The sequence below is a fragment of the Hylobates moloch genome, unplaced genomic scaffold, assembly GCF_009828535.3.
Source record: "Hylobates moloch isolate HMO894 unplaced genomic scaffold, HMol_V3 SCAFFOLD_7, whole genome shotgun sequence".
NCBI classification, from domain to species: domain Eukaryota; kingdom Metazoa; phylum Chordata; class Mammalia; order Primates; family Hylobatidae; genus Hylobates; species Hylobates moloch.
The window spans coordinates 84,248,444-84,263,363 of NW_026652282.1; positions in this window are offsets into that span (position 1 = coordinate 84,248,444).

Sequence of the window (14,920 nt, forward strand, 5' to 3'; positions counted from 1 at the left end):
AGGTTAGCATGGTGCAGGACTCCGCTAGGAAGGTGAGGGGTTATCGTCGCGGGGGAGTGTCGACTAACTGGGCTGGTGGTGCAGGGGTAAAATAATTTACCAAGACAGTTGTAGGTAAACAAAGGCAGATTTATTAGAGAAAGTAGGAAAATACATTTCGAGAAGGCAACGGGCAGCCTGCAAGAGAGGAGCCGACTGCAAAGAAACAAAGGCTTGCTGGAGATTTTATAGGATGGTTTTTGGGCTGATTGAGAAAACCAAGGCAGTAGGGAGCTAACTTGCATTCTTCTGTCAGCTGGGGTGTTTGATAGATTGAGGCGTTTGATAGTGAGCAGGAAGTTTGTGAGTTATGTATGTTATCTGCGCAGGAAGCCACATGTCCTGGGCCATAAAGAAAAGCAGACCTATAGCTTATCTGCTTCCTCTTTTTGTTTATATGTTCTGGACCATGAAGAAAGACAAACTTACAGCTTATTTGCTTTCTCTCTTTGCCTTCCCCTGCTCCAGCCAGCCTAACTCCTTTTTTCTAATTAGGATTCCACAGTTATGTTGTCCCTGTGCCTGCAGCCTGTGAATGGACGCCCCACCCCCTCCGTCACAGCAGTGGTCAGCACAGATAAATGCACAGAACACACATCGATCTGGCCCTCTGAGAAGAGAATGTTAGGCTTCTGAAAGAAGAGACAAGTACTGAGAGATAACATCTAAGAATCAAAATAATATATTCAGTAATTATTTTCTGAACCACTGACCTATCCTAATGCTCTGACTGATACATTCTTTAGAACATCTATCCGTACATTCCAAGGACGCTTTTTCCAGGGTCCCTTTTCTCCTTCTATCCCTCTTCCTGCTCCCCCTCTTTTGCACAGGGCATGTTTCACATATACAAGATGTCTTTACGTGTCATCCCACTTTAGAGATGAGGAAATTGAGTCTCAGGGAAGGCAAACATCAACTTTGTCTTGGGGAAAGGGCAGGAAGCTGGAGGGGAGGAGGAAATGAGCTCTGGCGAAGGAAAGAGGACGTGGCTGGGATCCTTAAGGGGTGGTGTACGAGTACCCGTGCCCCAGGATCTGTGGGGTGAGGGTGGCGGTGACTAGCGCTGGGACCAGCTCCTCCTCTCTCGCTCCCAAGCCCACAAGAATTCGGGGAGAAAGGGTGAGGTAGGGGGCTTCGGGAGAGCGGAGAGAGTTTGGAAAGAATCCATCCCTCCTTCTCCCTGGCGGCTTTCTCGAGACCCTCACCCAGCGCCCCGCCCCGCCCCAGTACATTTCCTTTCAGGGAAAGGGACAGGGAAGAGGCTGCCGGGAAATGGCGGCCGCGGCCGGGCTGGGGCTTCAGCGGGAGGCAGCAGAGGGGAAGTGGCCAGCGTGGCGAATGACGGAAGGTGGCGAGGGAGAGGAAGAGGGGTCGGGTGTCCGCGGAGCTCCAAGAGGGAAGACAATCGCTTTGCCAAACACGGCAGGGCATCTGGAAAGGCCTGGGAACCTCACCCGCCCTCCCAGGCCCTTCGGGCTCTTTTCGGTCCCACTGGGAGAAGCGGGAGGGCGGCAGGTGGGACCGGGTACAGGCCGAGGCGTGCGACAGGAGAAGGGAAGGAAGGGCCGGCCCCAGCTCGGTCCTCCTTGCGTCTGGCCTGTGCTGGGCGCCCCGGCTCCGAGTGATCTCGGGCTGGTCCCCAGGGGAGTCCAGCTTCTCGCGCCAGGGGCGTTCTCAGCCCCAGGGCAGTCCAGGGAGTAGGCGGAAGGGGGCACGCAGCCACCTGGCCGGGGCAAGGGGAGCTGCGAGGAGCCATTTTTTTTTTCCTACGCAGACCCCCTTACTTGACACACAGTAGGCGCTCAATACATGTTTATTTTCAGTTGAGTGTTGCTTCAACTGTTATGGCTTGTGATAAATCCTTATCCTTCTGTTCTAGAAACTCGCATTGCCTACTGGATCAAGGACAGACAGCTCACCAACCATGACAGCACCATACTGGAACTTCAAAAAGTTCTGAAAACATGTTGGTTCGTTTGTTGGAGTATTTTTCAACTTAAATTCCTTTCCTTTTTTTTTTTTTTTTTTTTTTTGCTCGCTTTTTCCTCTGCAGAAAAACCTTAAAATGTTCTACCTTTTCCTTGAAACCTCCTCCCACTCCTTAGTTCACATTGACTTGTCTTTAAATGTTTTTGAGCAAATAATCAGAAATGCACAATTAGTGCTTGGTGGTTCTCAAATTATTTCACGCGTGGTAGTTTTGATTTTTGCTTTTCCAGTGAGGCTGTACCTTTCATCCTTAGGCAAATATGATGGCTTTCAAAAGCAGCTATGGGGTGGGAATTGGGAGTGGCTGCAAATGGGCATGGAGCATCTTTTAGAGATAACGAAAATGTCCCAACTTAGATTGTGGTGATAGTTCGCACAACTCTATAAATTACTAAAAACTATTGAATTTTCACTTGAAAAGGGGGAGAACTTTATGAAATATAAATTATAACTCAAAGAAGCTCTTAAAATGCTTATGGAATAATAAGTAAAGAGTAGTGGGAATATGATCTATTTTGTGGGGAGACTAGCAGCAAAGTAAGACATAAAGATAAAGAAACATACACTGGCCTGAGGAAGTAATAAAGACTCTCTCTTTGAGCAAACTTTGGACAGGCTCCTCTGAGCCTTCTTTTCAACTACACCTTGTCCTTGGGCCCTGCCCTCGGCTTGCCTAGCCCAGTTTTAGCAAGAGTCCTGCTAAGTAATTCCCTCACCCTTGATACCTGATCACCTTGTCCTGCCTTAAGCAAGAATCCCCCTACCCTTGATGTCTCTCTCCCCTTAGGGATTTTCTTTCTACTGGCTCCCTCACTCTGCCGCCTGACTGTGAATCCACACTTGTCCTAGTTGTCTTTGGATTGAGCTTAGTTCTATACTAAAGTCTCTTTTCTCCTATTATAACAGCACTCAAAATATGTCTTTACTGCTTTTGACTAGTGTCTGGCTCTGTTTCCCATTGGCAGAAGGCACTCTCAGACAGTGCTTCTAGTAGTATATATTAGCCTGACCTGCCAGCGTACAATTCTTTTTAAAAAGACCACCAATTGGCTGGATGCAGTGGCTCACGCCTGTAATCCCAGCACTCTGGGAGGCTGAGGTGGGTGGATCAGGTCAGGAGTTCAAGACCAGCCTGGCCAACATGGTGAAACCCCCGTCTCTACTAAAAATACAAAAATTAGCTGGGCATGGTGGTGTGCACCTGTAATCCCAGCTACTTGGGAGGCTGAGGCAGGAGAATCACTTGAATACAGGAGGCGGAGGTTGCAATGAGCCAAGATTGTGCCACTGCACTCCTTGAGTGACAGAGTGGGCCTCTGTCTCAAAAAAAAAAAAAAAAAAAGACCACCAATTTATTGCCAGGCATTGTACTGGGTGCTGAGGAAATTTGAGGAAAAACACCTATTAAGTTCCTGTCCTCAAGGAGCTCATAGTACAGTGGGGAGCCAAGTAGCAAGCAAATAGCCATACAAGTGTGTAATTGCAATGAGGACAAGTATCATGAAAAAGAGGGTACATGGTGCAATGAGAGCCTATAAAATTCGACTAGTCAAGGTGGTCAGGAATTGCTTCAAAGAAGCAATTATTGAGCTGAGAGTTAAAGGAAGAATAGTGGCTAATTAGATTGGAGGTGAGAGTTGGAGGAGCTGGTTTGAGGCTATGTGTTCAGAGATGGCATGGTGAGTAAAAGAGACTGAATGAAAGTGGCTGGAGTTCAGCAGGCAGTTGGGACAGCAGTGTGGTGGGTCAGGGCATGCAGGGCCTTACAAGCCATCTTAAGCCATTCAGTCTATATCCTAAGAGCCATTGGAAGCCCTGTGGGATGGGGAGAACGAATCAGATTTGTCTTTGAAAATATTGCCCTGGGGGCTGGGCACAGTGGTTCACGCCTGTAATCCCAGCACTTTGGGAGGCTGAGGTGGGTGGATCACCTGAGGTTGGGTGTTCGAGACCAGCCTGGCCAACATGGTGAAACCCCGTCTCTACTAAAAATACAAAAAGTTAGCCGGGCCTGGTGGCACATGCCTGTAATCCCAGCTACTCGGGAGGGTGAGGCAGGAGAATCGCTTGAACCAGGGAGGCGGAGGTTGTGGTGAGCCGAGATCATGCCATTGCACACCAGCCTGGGCAACAAGAGCAAAACTCTGTCTCAAAAAAAAAAAAAAAGAAAAGAAAAAGAAAATATTGCCCTGGCTACAGTGTGGATAAAGGAGTGGGAAGGAGTCAGAATGTATGGAGAGTTTCATTAGGAGCCATTTCAACAATCTAGAGTAGAGGTAATAGTAGCTTGCACTACAGTAGCCATGGTTTACATGGAGGGGATTGGTATATTTTAGGGTTTCTTAGGAGGTAAAATCTGAAGGACTTGGCAATGGATTGGAATTGGGAGGAAGGGAGTGTGATATTGTGAAGTACACATTTAGTCTTTATTTTAGTTTGTTTTGTGCTGCTATAACAATACCCGAGAGTGGGTAATTTATAAACAGAAATTTATTGCCTTACAGTTCTGGAAGCTAGGAAGTCTAAGGTTAAGGTGTGGGCAGGTTTGGTGTCTGGTGAGGCCATTCTCTTTTTCCAAGATGGTCCTTGCACACACTGTGTCCTCCAGAGGGGAGGAAGGCTAGATCCTGACATGGCAGAAGACAGAAAGAAGGGCCAAGAGATAGAGCAAGAGGAGACTGATCTTGCCCTTTTATAATGGCATTAATCCCACCTGTGAGGGTAGAGCCCTCATGGCTTAATCAGCTCTTAAAAGTCTCACCTCTTAATACTGTTACTGTAACCGCCCAATGGGTTCACCTTGCCTGCTGCCTAGACAGAGCCGATTTATCAAGACAGGAGAGTTGCAATGAAGAAAGAGTAATTCACACACAGCCGGCTGTGCGGGAGACCAGAGTTTTGTTATTAAATCAGTCTCCCAGAGCATTTGGGGGATCAGTTATTATTATTATTACTTGAGACAGAGTCTTGCTCTGTTGCCCAGGCTGGAGTGTAATGATGTGATTTCGGCTCACTGCAACCTCTGCCTCCCAGGTTCAAGCGATTCTCCTGCCTCAGCCTCCCAAGTAGCTGGGATTACAGGTGCCCGCCACTATGCCAGGCTAATTTTTATATGTTTTAGTAGAGATGGGGTTTCACCATGTTGGCCAGGCTGGTCTCGAACTCCTGACCTCAGGTGATCCACCCACCTCAGCCTCCCAAAGTGCTGGGATTACAGGCGTGAGCCACCGTGCCTGGCTGGGATCAGAGTTTTTAAAGATAACTTGGCGGGTAGGGGCTTGTGAAGTACAGAGTGCTGATCAGTCAGGTTGGAGATGGAATCATAGGGGGTCGAAGTGACTCTTTCTTGCAGTTTTGTGTTCTGGGTGAGATGGCAGAACTGGTTGAGCCAGATTACAGGTCTGGGTGGTGTCAGCTGCTCCATCAAGTCCAGGGTCCGAAAAGTATCTCAGGCACTGATCTTAGGTTTCACAATAGTGATGTTATCCCCAGGAGCAATTTGGGGGAGGTTCAGACTCTTGGAGCCGCAGGCTGCATGACCCCTAAACTGTAATTTCTAATCTTGTAGGTAATTTGTTAGTCCTGCACAGGCAGACTAGTACCCAGGAAAGAAGGGGGTCTTTTCTTGGGGAAAGGCCTATGATCAATTTTGTTTCAGAATCAAACCACAAACTGAATTCCGTCCCAAAGTTAGTTTGACCTATGCCCAGGAATGAACAAGGACAGCTTAAAGGTTAGAAGCAAGGTGGAGTTGGTTAGGTCTGATTTCTTTCACTGTCATTATTTCCTCAGTTATAATTTTGCAAAGGTGGTTTCATTACAATGGCAATTAAATTTTTCATTTTTATTTTATTTATATATGTTTTTTTGAGACGGAGTCTCACTGTGTTGCCCAGACTGGAGTGCAGTGGCACAATCTCGGCTCACTGCAACCTCCACCTCCTGGGCTCAAGCGATTCTCCTGCCTCAGCCTCCTGAGTAGCTGGGATTACAGGCGCCCATCATCATGCCCAGCTAATTTTTGTATTTTTACTAGAGACAATGTTTCACCATGTTGGCCAGGCTGGTCTTGAACTCCTGACCTCAGGCGATCCACCTGCCTCGGCCCCCCAAAGTGCTGGGATTACAGGCGTGAGTCACCATGCCCATAGGGCAATTAAATTTTAACATGAGTTTTGGAGAAGACAGACATTCAAACCATGGTAGTCTTCATCCTCATTTTCGCGAATTACAGCTTTTAAAACCCTTAGAATCTCTGAGGTGATGAGAGTATCTTTTGCCCTGGGTTTGGTGGCTCACGCTTGTAATCCCATGTGTCTTTATAGCAGCATGATTTATAGAGACACATGGGATTACAGTCTTGAGCTACTGCACCCAGCCGAGGACTTTTTTTAATGGAGAAATTTTGTGGATGTGTAAAGTTTACAATTAAGGGTCTGTAGGGAGTGAGTGATTACAAATACAGCAGAGAGATGGGATAAATCATAGTGTACATTTGCTAAGAAAGAGGAGCATCTGGAATCGAAAGCATAGGTGGAGGAATCAGTGTTCACTAGAAGGCAAGAGCATCTCTGTCTTAATTGAGGAACTAACTGCTGGTAGGAAGTGTACAGGTATAGTTGGTTTATGTTTGGTGTTAGGAAGATGAGAGACAACTTCCTTCTGAAGGCTCCCCCAACCCCATTATTTTTTCTATAAATGAGGGTGTGGTCATCTGCATGTAGAGATAATAAGGAGGAGGAGTTGGAAGGCTGAAGAGAATGGAGAAGGTTCAATGAGTTGTAAGGGTGAGAGCATGTTGTAGGTTGACCAGAGAAAAATAGAAGGACTGCTGAGAAATGTTGATGGTTCACTTCTGGTTGTTGATGGTAAATTTACTATGAGCCAAGCTTTATTTTTTTCTAAGTGCTTCTCTAAGTGTTCTAGTGTTTTATTTAATCCCCAAAGCAGCTCTATGAGGTAGGTATTATTATTATCACCCCCTTGTCACAGATGGTAAAATGGAGGTACAGCGAAGTTGTGTCATTTGTTTAAGGACAAAGAGCTAGGTTTGGAGCCAGGTAGTCTGACTCCAAAGCCCATGATCTTAACCATCACTCTAATATATATCCTAAAAATAGGTCCTGATCATACTTTTTCATTGATAAACATAGATCTGTATAATCACATTTAAGGACTACATTGTATTCCATTGTATGGGTGTAGTACATGTTAAAATGTGATCTAAGCATTTTTTTTTCTTCAGTAGGCACAAGCTCAGTTGCAGAATAGGAATAAACTGTGCTTTGTGTTTCTTTGCCCACTGGGCTATGTAGTAAGAATGTTTAGGAAGGCTGGCAGTGAACATGGAGTTGTTTGCCTTTCTGGGCCTGAATAGAGGCTCTGTTCAAACCAAACCTTTCAGTATATTAGACTCTGACTCTTTCACAGAGATCATCTCCGTGGATTTGTAAGTTGGTTTTATGCTTGACGGTCCGTCCAGTGACTTTTCCAGAAACTCTCTAGCTGCATTCTTGAGTCAATGCCAAATCTCAGAAAGGAGAGCGCTTATTTGAACCCTATGTTACAAGAGTTTTGATTTCCTTTCCTTCTAGTTTGTTGTATTTTCCAATTTTCTATAGAGAGTACATATAATTTTCATTTTCTGGGGAAAAATAAAGTTAACATCTCTAAAATAAAAAAGCCAGGCTAGGAAGGGAATAGAGGTCTAAGACTCAGTGTTTTTAAAATCTACTATAGCTAAACATGTTTACTTTGTGTCTTAGTTTATTTTGTGTTACTATAACAGAATATCTGAGACTGTGTAATTTATAAAGAAAAGAGGTTTATTTAGAGGTTTATTTAGTTTTGCAGGCTGGGAAGTTCAAGTTCAGCTTCTGGTGACAGCTTTCTCTCTCTCTCTCTTTTTTTTTTTTCAAGACAGAGTCTTGCTCTGTCGCCCAGGCTGGAATGCAATGGTGCAATCTTGGCTCACTGCAACCTCCACCTCCCAGGTTCAAGCAATTGTCCTGCCTCAGCCTCCCAAGTAGCTGGGACTACAGGTGCGTGCCACCATGTCTGGCTAATTTTTTTTGTCGTTTTAGTAGAGATGGGGTTACACCATGTTGGCCAGGCTGGTCTTGAATTCCTGACCACAGGTGATCTGCCTGCCTTGGCCTCCTAAAGTGCTGGGATTACAGGCATGAGCCACTGTTCCTGGCCGAGAGCTTTCTTGACATATCATAACATGGCAGAGAAGGTCAAAGGGGAAGTGAACACACGTGAAGAGGCAAAACCCAACAGGCATCCTGGCTTTATAAAATCCTAGTCTTGTGGGAACTAATTTATTCCTAAGGGAATGAATCCAGTTTTGAAAGAGGGAGATCTCACTCACTACTGTGAGAATGGCACCAAGCCAATCATGAGGTGTCTGCTCCCATGACCAAAACACCTTCCATTAGGCCCCACCTCCCAACATGCCACATTAGGGATCAAATTTCAACATGAGTTTTGGTGAGGACAAACTATATCCAAAGTATAGCATTCTATAATTCAACAACTCCATTCCTAGGAATTTCATTTCAAGAGAAATTAAAGGTTATGTGTATATGAAGACGTGTACACTAGTGTTCTTACCAATTTTATTTATAATTGCCCCAAACTGGAAACAGACAAATGTGCATAAACAAGTGAGTAGATAAACTTTGGTATATCCATACAAGGGAATACTACTTAGCAATAAAAAGGAATAAACCCTTCATATATGCACCAACATGGACAAATCTCAAAATAATTATGCTGGGTGAAAGATGTCATTAAAAAAGAGAGTATATACTGTATTATTACATTTATATAGTATAGGAAATGCAAATTAATATACATTTTCGGTACTCAGATCAGTGGTTACCTCAGGAGGTGAGGATTAACTAGGAAGGGGCATGAAGGAATCTTATGAGGTGATGGGGATGTTTTATATCTTGGTCTAGTTACACCAGTATATACATATATCAATTTCATTACGCTGTGCATTTGAGATTTATGCATGTTACTCTGTGAATGTTGTATCTCAATAAAAAGGTTAAGACAAAGTTTAGCTCCTTTTGTCAGTCTCCTTTCCCTTTCCTTTGACCCTTTCCTATATTTCTTTTTCTCTCCATCTCTCTCTGTTCTCTACTTTTTGTATCCATTTGAGAGAGAGTTGATGCCACATCAGGCACTCATGCTGACTCTACACTTAACCCTGCCAATTAAATGTTCACATCCCTTCAAATGTACAGTTTATTCAGGAAAGCAGGATCGAAGAAGTCTGTGGTTAAAGAATAGCTCTTAGGAGTAAACATTTCTTCCTTTTCCCTTGTACTTGAATTAGATACGTATCTTTGGGCCTTCACTTCTGTTTTGGTATTTCTTTTCCTTTTTTTTTTTTTGAGACAGAGCCTTTGTCACCCAGGCTGGAGTGCAGTGGTGTGATCACAGCTCACTGCAGCCTCAACCTTTCGGGCTCAGGCAATCCTCCTGTCTCAGCCTCCCAAGTGGCATGTGCCACCATGCCTGGCTAATTTTTTAAGTTATTTGTAGAGATGGGGGTCTCCCTATGTTGCCCAGACTGGTCTCGAACTCCTGGGCTCAAGGAATCCTCCTGCCTCAGCCTCCCAAATTGCTGGGATTACAGGCATGAGCCACTGTGCCCAGCTCTGTTGTGGTATTTCTTTAACAGCTGGCGTCATAGGAGTCAGACAGACTTGCCTTTGAATCCCTGCTGCACCACTTGTTAGCTATTTGATCCTGATACAATGACTTATCTTCTATGATCCTCAGTTTTCTCATCCAGAGCATGGGTATAATAATGCCTCCCTCCTAGATTGTCTTTTTTTTTTTTTTTTTTTGAGATGGAGTTTCACTCTTGTTGTCCAGGCTGGAGTGCAATGACGTGATCTTGGCTCACTGCAACCTCAGTCTCCCGGGTTCAAGTGATTCTCCAACCTCAGCCTCCCGAGTAGCTGGGACTACAGGCATGCGCCACCATGCTTGGCTAATTTTTGTATTTTTAGTAGAGAAGGGGGTTCACCAGGCCGGGCGCGGTGGCTCATGCCTGTAATCCCAGCACTTTGGGAGGCCAAGGCGGGTGGATCACGAGGTCAGGAGATTGAGACCTTCGTGGCTAACACAGTGAAACCCCGTCTCTACTAAAAATACAAAAATTAGCTGGGCATGGTGGCGGGCGCCTGTAGTCCCAGCTACTCGGGAGGCTGAGGCAGGAGAATGGTGTGAACCTGGGAGGCGGAGCTTGCAGTGAGCCGAGATTGCGCCATTGTACTCCAGCCTGGGCGACAACAGCGAAACTCCATCTGAAAAAAAAAAAAAAAGAGAGAAGGGAGTTCACCATGTTGGCCAGGTTGGTCTCAAACTCCTGACCTCAGGTGATCTGCCCACCTCAGCCTCCCAAAGTGTTGGGATTACAGGCGTAAGCCACCGCGCCCAGCCAATTGTCTTAAGAATTAAATGAGATAATATTGGTAAAGCACTTTGCCTGCCACCGAGAGGCCACTTAATTTTGGATGGCTTTCTTATTTCCCAAGATTGTGAACTTGTGACTTTTGACTCTTGGATGACATCTAGCCCTGCTCCATTAGACATTAAATAACTCTTTTTATTGTTACTAGTATAACAACTAGGGGGAGGACTTATACTTGCAATATGACTTTTAAATCTGTCCTTGGGCTCACATAACATGTTTCTTACCATATAAGAATGGAGAAGGCTTTTTTATTGGCTTCCACAACATTCCTGGATGGTTGGTTTGAGACAGCTAGTTGTTGCTATCCTGTTATAGAGGTGAAGGCAGGAGAGGCATCTTGACTTCACCAAGATCTTATATCTTGTATGGTGATAGGTCTGGCACTGACAAATGTTCTATATCTTTCCTTGAGCAGACGTAATAAGACATTACAGACATCTGAGTAAATAAAAATAGGGCTATGGTTTTTCTTCCTACCCCAGACTCTACCAGATGACTCATTCCTACTACATAGAAATAACAGTGAATGTCAACCATAACACAGATGCCTATTTATTTCTCTCCTTACTGACTCATTTTTGAGAGCTTTTTAGCTAGCTGTGCTATTTAGTTGATATCAAAGTTATCTTCTGTAGGGAAGTTTTGGTGGAAAGAACACTGATATTTGTTGAATGATTGCTCTGTGTCAAACATAGGGCTAGTTGTTTTTAAGGAGGTCTAATCAACTCTGAGGTAATAAACACTATTGGATTTTGGAGAATGAGAAAACTTGATTTTGGAAAAGAGAACCAGTTTCTAGACCACCACTCAGCTAATATGTGACAGAAGCAATATCCCTTATCCCCATCCATTGATTTTATTTCTTTTTGCTTCAGATTTAAAGAGCATGTGACAAATAGTCTAGCCTTTCTCTGTCTTAGCCCCATTGCAGTCACTGTTAACCAACTATCTTCTTGAAACAAAAATAACTCGGCTTAACCACAGAAGCAAATCAAACACTGATGGCCCATAATCTCCAGATAAGGCTTTAACCAAACCTCTGTCTATCCATCTATCCATTTGTTCATTCATTCAACAGATATTTGTTGAGCATTGACTCTTTGCTAGACATTGTGTGAGGGGTTGTTGTTGATGCTAGAGTAGAACTATTTATCTTCCACAAATGAGGCATGGCCCTGCTAGGGACCTGTGTTACTAGCAAGCAGCTTTGAGGTCAGGGTAGGAAGTGAGGATAGAGTCTCAGAAGGAAGAAAATAAATATTTACAGAATATGGATTGTATCCAATTCATGGGATCCTGGGAAGTTCATTAACTGCCAGGAGGATTCCTAGTTCTCAGCTCTAGGCAGCAGCATCTTGGAAGGCTTCTCTGAAGGTGGACTCCGAAGGGTCTAAGGCTCAGATGTTCCCCTTTCAGCTTCTGCCCTCCATTCCCTGCACTCCTGGGTCTTAGATGGTCGTGCTTGTCTCTGTATACAAAACCTACTTTTGGCACATGTTTATTTCTTCCCAAGCTGTAAGAACAGCTTGTTCACTTGGGAAGGTCAGACTTCAAACTGGAACTCTTTGCCATTTCAGAGGGGCTGTGAAGATACATAGTATACCTGGGGGAGTGAAAGAGTTGGGTCTCACTCCCCAGGATAAGGCAAACAAAAACAAGAACAGACACATATCACTATGACTTAGGTGTGGATTAAAGATTAACTGCGCCTTGCACAGAGGTGGCTCTCAATACATGTTTTCTGCATTCCATCTTGAGCATCATTTTTTGGCTCTATTGTATGCTACACTTCCTTCCCAGAAGTTCACAGAGTTTCCTAATTCACTGATAAGCAGTTAAAAAATTGCCCCACATTTGGTATTACAAAAGTTTATGCATCACGTTTCTTTTTTTTTTGAGACAGAGTCTCGCTCTGTCACCCAGGCTGGAGTGCAGTGGCACAATCTCGGCTCCCTGCAAGCTCCACCTCCTGGGTTCACACCATTCTGCCTCAGCCTCCGAGTAGCTGGGACTACAGGCGCCCGCCACCACGCCTAGCTGATTTTTTGTATTTTTAGTAGGGACGGGGTTTCATTGTGTTAGCCAGGATGGTCTTGATCTCCTGACCTCGTGATCCGCCCACGTCAGCCTCCCAAAGTGCTGGGATTACAGGCGTAAGCCACCACGCCCAGCCTGCACCATGTTTCTTAAAGGCATATATAGTGGTTGTTTTCTTTTCTAGTTTTGCTAATAGTGTATGTTTTGCTGATCATGTAGTAACAATGTTTTCTTAAGAAATTTATGGAAGTACAAAAAGATTTATACGAAAACAAATGAGCCAGAGGAAATTACTGTTGACATTCTGGCATATTTTCCTCCAGTTTTTCAACAAATCTTGAATATATAATCTTGAATTACTCTTTTAAAAATTGACATTATAACATATGCATTTTCCTGTTTTCATTTAAAAATTCCCATAAACATCTGTTTCAATGTTTGCATATTCTCCCTCTTATGACTGTAGGCAGGTTCACTGAATGACACCTTAGCCTTGAAGCCCTCTATGACCACTCTTGACTCTATATGTCCTGCCTCTGGAATGGACTGAAGCGAAGATGAGTCCCGTGTTCTCTAACACTTAATAGTGGTTTCATGTGAGGGAGTTCTGCTTTGCTGGATAGGGTGAATCACATCCTCTGAGACACCAGCCTTCTAAAACATTTACCATATAGGGCTGGGTGCAGTGGCTCATGCCTGTAATCCCAGCACTTTGGGAGGCTGAGGCAGGCGGATCACGAGGTCAGGAGTTCAAGTCTAGCCTGACCAATATGGTGAAACCCCGTCTCTACTGGAAATACAGAAATTAGCCAGCTGTGGTGGCGCTTGCCTGTAGTCCCAGCTACTCGGGAGGCTGAGGCAGGAGAATCGCTTGAACCTGGGAGGCGGAGGTTGCAGTGAGCCGAGATCCTGCCCCTGCACTCCAGCCTGGCAACAGAGCGAGACTCTGTCTCAAAAAACAAAACAAAACAAAACAAAACAAAACAAAAAAAACCATACACACACACACACACACACACACACACACACACACACACACACGTACTTAGGACAGTGTTGTGCAATAGGAAGGTCTTCATAAAAACATTTTTGGGAAAAGTACTTAATTTCTCTGAGTCTGAGTTTCCTCATCTGTCACATCTGTTTCCTCATCTGATCCATGTGGATCAGAGGTATACCAAGTCATTGGGTTGTTGTGGTGATTAAATGAGAAAATGTCTATAAATGAATCCCAGTGCTTGGCACGTAGAATGTGCTCCATAAATGTCAGTCATTATTACTATTCCCTGATAAATGACATAGTGTGGAGAAGTATCAATTGAGTACAGAAAACAGGACAGGGCTTAGAAGTGGTGATTAATCATGATGCAAAAAAAATTATTCTCCTGCAAAACCCGCTTGCTTTATGCACATCTGGACTATTGGGGCAGAGACCACGGTGGGCCTATGGGCTTTGAAACCACCTCAGAAAACATTTTGCCTTAGAGCATTCTTTTTTATTTTTATTTTTAAAAAGAAGATATCTTGGGTGGTTATCCACTTTTTTTTTTTTTTTTCTGAGATGGGGTCTGGCTCTGTCGCCCAGGCTGGAGTGCAGTGGCTTGATCTTGGCTCATTGCAACCTCTGTCCCCTGGGCTCAAGCAGTCCTCCCACCTCAGCCTCCCAAGTAGCTGGGACCACAGGCACATGCCACCATGCCTGGCTGTTTTTTGTATTTTTAGTAGAGACGTGGTTCTCACTATGTTGCCAACGCTGATCTTGAACTGCTGAGCTCAAGCGATCTGCCCACCTTGGCCTCTCAAATTGTTGGGATTACAGGTGTGAGCCACTGTGCCTGGTTAAAGTATTCTTTTTTTTTTTTTTTTTTTTGATATGGAGTCTCATACTGTCGTCCAGGCTGGAGTACAGTGGCATGATCTCTGCTCATTGCAACCTCCGCCTCACAAGCGATTCTCCTGCCTCAGCCTCCCGAGTAGCTGGGATTAGGGGCATGCGCCACCATGCCTGGCTAATTTTTTGTAGTTTTAGTAGAGACAGGGTTTCCCCCTGTTGGCCAGGCTGGTCTTGAACTCCTGACCTCGTGATCTGCCTGCCTCAGCCTCCCAAAGTGCTAGAATTATAGGCATGAGCCACCGCGCCCAGCCATGGTCAGAGTATTCTTAAAAAACATCAAAATGAGTATAGGGTGGGAAGGGACTAATATTTTTTTTTATTCTATTCAATTTATTTATTTATTTTTTATTATACTTTAAGTTTTAGGGTACATGTGCACAATGTGCAGGTTAGTTACATATGTATACATGTGCCATGTTGGTGTGCTGCACCCATTAACTCGTCATTTAACCTTAGGTATA